Source organism: Engystomops pustulosus, chromosome 7 (genome assembly GCF_040894005.1).
Source record: "Engystomops pustulosus chromosome 7, aEngPut4.maternal, whole genome shotgun sequence".
NCBI classification, from domain to species: domain Eukaryota; kingdom Metazoa; phylum Chordata; class Amphibia; order Anura; family Leptodactylidae; genus Engystomops; species Engystomops pustulosus.
Genome location: NC_092417.1, coordinates 50,661,783 through 50,668,423, shown reverse-complemented (window position 1 = coordinate 50,668,423; position 6,641 = coordinate 50,661,783). Strand labels below are relative to the sequence as shown.

Sequence of the window (6,641 nt, the reverse complement as noted above, 5' to 3'; positions counted from 1 at the left end):
AGACATATAATCTATTACGGCCTTATGACTACAATACACACAACCTGCTAAGATGCATGTGTCAGCCAGGCTGTTCAGCAGGTGCTATCACTCTCCCTTCAACCTAGGACAGTGGGGGGTGGGAAGTACAGAGAATCGAGGAGAGAGAGCACACACAGAAGTAAATAGTTGTCATCTTGTGTATCGGACTCTGTGCTGATGCTACTCCCTTCTCTTCAATGAAGCGACTATAGCCTTGTAGAGAGATGAAGGTGGTTTGCAGAGCAGACTTATGGGTGATTTTTTTTTGTGTACACTTTGTGTGGGGGAACATAAGTGCACAGTGTAGACAGGACAGAGCAAACAAGATGGAGCTTGTTCCTGAAATTCCTAAGAAAAGATGGGAAAGAGCATACTGCATAGCCCCGTCCCCTCACCCTTTGTTGACCCTGCAGTCCGTAGCCCGTATCTCCTGTTGCAATAAGGTAATGTATATTGGAAAAATGTTACATTTCAACTATTGTAGCCATAATAAAAACTATATAAACATTACAGTTACGCTGTAAGTCACAGGGGCAGAGATGTCATACTATTCGGTCCCCTCCTGGTATAACAGAAACCTTTCACCTATCTACCCCATTAAACTACTAGACCTCAAGTAACTAATGAAATGTCCCTTCTAGAATTCCTTCTTTCAGATCACATCAGGTTTGGGGTTCTGTGAGCTACAGAACAAGTTATAAAATCAGTTTAAAAAGATGGGAATTAGATTTTTTTATCCGCTGCTCACATTTTCATACTGTCTGTAGCTCACAGTACCATAAGTATGATTCTTATCTTCAACATAACTTGAGAAGTATGTTTCTAGGTACTATAGAACCGAAGATCTGAATTTACACTAACTGCAGCCTCTAAACTTCACTCATCTAGGCAAATGTTATTCTCCTCTTATTTATAGGTAAAGCGGAAATATTTCATTTAAAAAAGGGAATTCTAGAAATGACATTTCATGCCCAACCTTAGGGGAATGGTAGTGGGTTGAACTCTGGTTGTCACGGGTGCGCCCGCGATCCCTGGCTCGGATCGCGGGTGCACCCGTGTTCCTCCATGCGCCCCTGATGCAGCCACTAGGTGGACTGTCCCGGCTCCTGCTCGCCTTCGGAGTGTCCCCGACTCCTAGGGAGACCATGCGCAGGCTGATGAAAATTTAAAGGGCCAGCGCACCGCTGATGGGTGCGCTGGCTGAACATCTCCACCTTATAGTCCGGCACCTCCCTTACTGCCTTGCGGATCTTTGTGCTTACGCCACTGAGAAAGCTTCCTTGCGACATTGCTGAGTTTCCCTGCATTCCCGTGTGTTCTTGCTGCTGAGTCCTCGGCTGCTGTGTTCCTGTGTTATCAGAGTCCCTCCGTGTTCCTGTGTCCCATGTGCCTGTGTTCCTGTGTCCCATGTGCCTGTGTTCCCGTTCCCATCTGCCTGGACCTCCTGTTGCTGATCACAGATTGGACTGGACCTTGCATCTCTGCCACCTGCCCTGACCCTGTGCCTGGACCCGACCATGAGACTGTCTTCTGGTAAGGTTCCTCGACCTCGGCTGCCACTCCGGGCTAGTCGCACCTGTGGAACGACCTGGTGGTACCCTGCCGCAGCAAACCACACCGCTTTGCCACTTAGATTCAGGTCCCAGGTGTCAGCTAGTACCACCTCCCGCGATGGTCCAGAGGATACACTGATCCCGAACCCCGACACTAGTGATCATTTAACCCTTTCACGACCCGTGACATAATAGCATGTCACGGGTTGACCGTTGGTGAATGGAGAGGGTTCACGGGCTGAGCCCTCTCCAAAGCTGGTAAGTCTTTGCTGCATATCACACCTAAGACTTACCGCTAACACCCGCAATCAGTGCTAGCAGTTTTCCCAAGAATCGTTGCTCCCCGTGACGTCATCGGGGAGCGGCAATCCATCACCATGACAGCCTTGGGTCTTCTGAAGACCCGAGGCTGTCTCGTTTTAACCCTTTCCTGCTTCCTAGTACACAGCATGGAATAATAAATACCATCACTATAAAGTGCAATTTGTTACGCAGAAAACAAGCCATCACACAGCTCTGAACGTGTAAAAATAAAACAGTTATAGAATTTTTGATTGTGGGGAGTGAAAAATAGAAATGAAAAAACAAAAAAGGGCGAGGTCCTTAAAGGGTTAAGGAAAATTTTCATCACTACCAATTCCTCAACTGATTGCCTTCCATTGTTCCACCAAGTCCAGTGGTGGTGAAATTTTCTCCCTAGCACCCAAGTAATATTGTGAAAAATAGTTTATTTTCTTTTGTTTTGCAGTTTAGTTGTGTGTGCTTTGTACACTTTAGAAAATTTGGGCAACAAAAATATGCAAAACCACTCCGTGAGTCATGTAAATAATAATTCCTTTATTTATTTAGCGCCTACAGATTACGCAGCGCTGCACAGAGCTTGACAAATCAGTCCTTGTTTCCATGGGGCTCACAATCTGATCAACCTACCAGTATGTTTTGGAGTGTGGGAGGAAAACGGAGGACCCGGGGGAAACCCACGCAAACACGTAGAAAATGAACTCTTTGCGGATGTTGACTTGGGTGGGACTTGAACCCAAGACCCCAGTGCTGCAAGGCAGAGGTGCTACCCAGTCAGAAGTGCTACCGTGCTGCCCCTATTGCTATATAATTTGTGTAAAAGTCTCTCAAAATTCTCCAACATGCTCTCTTTTTTTGGGAAAATAACAGCAGCCATCCATCACAGCGCCATGTACAGAAACCCCATTCTGTGGCTTTGGAATCATGTATTCTAATGAGACAGCTGAGACTGTGCAGTAAAATATCTCAGTCTCAATGGAACAAGTCAAAAACACCAGTGTTCCGCAACTCCTTGAAGAAAATGTTTATTGGCAGATTCTTTTTGTCAGAAGACGCTCCTCCGTCCTATTATTCACCCGTCCTCAGCTGCCAGCTCCACAATAATGTAATTTGCCAGCCATCAGCGTTGTTTGTCTTTATGATAGAAAGAGGGCAAGATGTTAAAAAGCTTTCAGGCCCAGAAACTTGCAGAGAGCAGTGCCCCAGAAGTGGAAAATATATCTTGATTAGAATAATTATACCGGTCTGTTCTTGGTTCGATACAAACTCCAAGATGAATTATCAGCTCGTTTTTCCATGACCGCTATGATCACAGGCGGAATATAATTAGACGCCAGCTTGTATTAAGGCATACAAATCAAAATGGCTCTCGTCAATGAGCGACAAAAGTTGCTTTTTGTAGGCACAAAAGCCATAAACAACCCAAGTAGTGAGGGGATTTCTCCGAGGTAGAAAATAGTGACAGAATAAATGTTTATGAGGCACATTCTGTCACTGGCGTCATACTCAGCGCAACGGAGAATGGGAACTACTAAATTAAACTGGCACCTAAAAGACAAGTGGATATAATTTTCACAGATTCCTGCAAAAGAAAATTGTAGCTTAAAGGTAAATCCGTCTTTCTAAGCAGACAATTAAAATGATGTTTTGTTTACATGTTGTTGTTAGTGCCTTTAAATGGAGTCCTGCCACTTACAATTAGCCTTAAGTACAGAGAAACGACAAAATTACGCTGCTGGCAGAGGTGGGAGAGGAGAACGCAGCTAATTGTGAAGAGGGAAAAATACAACAACCACCGTCACCAAGGCAGTGAGGCAATATAGAGTCTACATTACACACATTACACTAACTATAGGTAGAAATTGTTCACACTCCCAAAGTTGTCCTCTGGACATTGCCTTTTATTAGAATGGTCGTTCAGTAATCAAGTATGATCAAGGAGGTAACCTAAAAGATTGCTAACGCCTGCAGCTCCCCCACAGGGTAAATAGAGAATTACATATTTCTGTCACTAGTTTCATTTCACCACTTCCGACCCAGCGCACAAGAGTATTCGGAGGTCAAAATACTTTATTTTACTTTATTATGCCTATTCAGAGGTTTTTCCAGGATTCGAATATTAACATTCTTTTTCCCAAATATTATTTATACAGACAGTCCCTGACTTAAAGGGAATCTACCACCAGGATGAAGGACTGTATGCAAATGAGCCTGAGGAGCTCCATGATCAATAGGTGTCAACGGAGGCTCATTTGCATACAACCTTTCATCCTGGTAGATGTTCTTTAAGAACACCCGACTTACAGACAACTCCTAGTAACAAACAGACCTCTCTGCCGACTGTGACCCCTGGTAAAACTCTCAAGGCTGCAATTGTCAATATAACGGTAATAAAAGTGTCTACAATGAGGCTTCATTGTTAATCCTTACACTCATGACAGCCCAAATTTATGAAAATTCACTTCATACAGGGATGTAAAAAAATACTTTGTCTGGAGTTACACTTAAAAAAAATATACCAGTTCCAACTTACAAACAAATTCCACTTAAAGACAAACCTATAGAATCTATCTGATACGTAATCTAAAAGCTGCCTGTATATGCATAATAATTCAAACACCAAGGCAATTGAACACATTCGCCATAACACTAAGTATTAGGGGGTATTACATTTTTGGACATATTGGTCCAAAATCTTTTTTGAAAACCAGCCTCAATGGGTAGTATTAATATTCAATGCCATGCCTGATTGTCATCCTTAGGATAAGTTACTAATATTTTTAGCCTAGATAACTCCTTTAAATCACTATTAGAGCGTCAAACATGTCCGAAGCAACACATATAGCGGGATGGGCATATACAGTATAATAACCCTCTATATCGTTAGTATGAAGCTACTTCATGGAAACATCATAGACAAAACCCAAAGTATGGAGTCAACAAAGTTCTTATTAAAAATCAATCAAGTGTATTAAATTTAATTGTCTTAAATATGATTTAATAAACTGTATTGATTTTTAATTATAAGAACCTTGTTGAGTCCCCTCCATGACCTCCGCTCTCTACTCATTGAAGCGCTTCGACACCAATGTTCCTGCTCAATTGTTTGTAGTATCTGAAATTACATGATGTATTTTAATGTATCATATTTGTGTGACAACTTCATTTTGTTGTTTGTATATTCTTTTTATAATTCAATTAAAAAATACCTATAAATACAAGTACAATATGGTCTCTTATATCACGCTTACCATTTACATATATCACACAAGCCCTGGAGATTCTGCTGCATCATTTCCCCATGGAGTTGACTCTTGTGCCAAGTCTAACAGGTCGATAAATAATGTAATGAATGACAATTCTGAGGACAACTGCAACAGAACAGAAGGATTTTAGAAGCAATTTTGGGTTAATAAAAACGTCCTTTGTGCTTTCATTGTAAAAGCTTTCAGTGGCTGAGAATGTAAGAAATAACTCACAAGCTGACAGCCATACATCTGCAGTATTCACATGGTCCCAATTGCTTTATTTAGGTGCAGAGAGGTTGTTATGGCTGAGTGCAGTATACACGTGATGGGGACCTGGTGACTACTATATACAAGCCCAGGGGATATTTAGCACAATCATGAGCTGGACCCTTTCCAGATAAACAGCAGCAGCCAGGTGTTTCCTGCCCTCGGCCTCCCCTGGCATTGTCCACAAGTCAATAGAAATGACTCAATGCAGCCCGATGTGAGAAACTGGATTGTATATGTAGGTAAAAATGAATGATGGGCGGCAGAGTCCCTCCATATTAGTGCAGGCGTGCATGACTAGAGGAGAAGCAGGGGGAATAGGACTCCCATCTGTTAGACCCACCCCCCCCAGTGGTTCTAGGACGCTTGTATTTGTTATATTATCAGTCGTGATATTATAGGATCCAGAGTTTAGTCATTTTATAGCAGGAAGAGCAGGTGTTAATCAGCCTTTGTCACTCACTAAATATAGATGGGCTGCTTTTAGGAATAGGAAGGACACACCCCACACTAGTTGTGGCTGCCAAAAAATAGAAACAAAACAGGATTTTTTTTTCCCCCCAAGCAATCAAAGTAAATGAGAGCTTTCTGGCCAGAATACGAGAACATTTCTTTTAAAAAAAACAACAAAAAACCCCACAAATTTCATTTAAAGGGACATCATTTTCTTTATCAATACTCACAGGTTTTCTGATTCTCTGTACGATCCTGGTCATGTGATATCACACAGAATCCTAAAGAATAGAGCACCGACAACTGTGACAAGCGTTAACAACCAAATCAGATGGAAATCCCTTAATGAAAACCATAAGGATTAACCCTAAATGTGTAAACCTCCCAACTTCCGGAACAGAGAAAGAAGGGGAAACATTTTGTCACGCCCTACACAACACCCCCTAGTGTGAATTCCTACCCTAATGCCCAGCTTCCCGTGGCTTATCCTACCCCGTATTATATCCCCTGTCCATTTTTCACACATTCTATGCCGTGTACCAATTAATATTGTCCCCATAGAGTCACATAATACCCTTAATTTTTAATGCCTGGATCTATATAGTCCTCTTGATATGTCCCTTTGCTATTAGCTCCTCCCATTTTTCATGCCCTGTAATCTGGAATTTTCTGTAACAGACTTTTGACCCCCCTACAAATCTTGAATCATCTAGCTCTCGGCATGAAGATGCGGCAGACAGCCGAGAGTGGGGAGTGAACAAATTAAAAGATGGCGGAGCCAAGAGGGTTCATGTGATGT

At 42.3% G+C, this 6,641-nt stretch overlaps 1 long non-coding RNA gene across 2 annotated transcripts; it reads right to left on the bottom strand.

Annotated features, from left to right (window-relative positions):
- Positions 1 to 2,548: 2,548 nt before the first annotated feature.
- Positions 2,549 to 6,176, bottom strand: LOC140068765 (uncharacterized). Of its 2 annotated transcripts, none has more exons than XR_011848548.1 (3): positions 6,073 to 6,176; positions 5,126 to 5,245; positions 2,549 to 3,456 (listed from the first exon to the last, which is right to left on the bottom strand). It is a non-coding gene; the product is annotated as an uncharacterized lncRNA (long non-coding RNA). The 2 variants fall into 2 exon arrangements; XR_011848549.1 differs by lacking the exon at positions 6,073 to 6,176 and adding an exon at positions 5,354 to 5,624.
- Between the last annotated feature and the right edge of the window lie 465 nt (positions 6,177 to 6,641).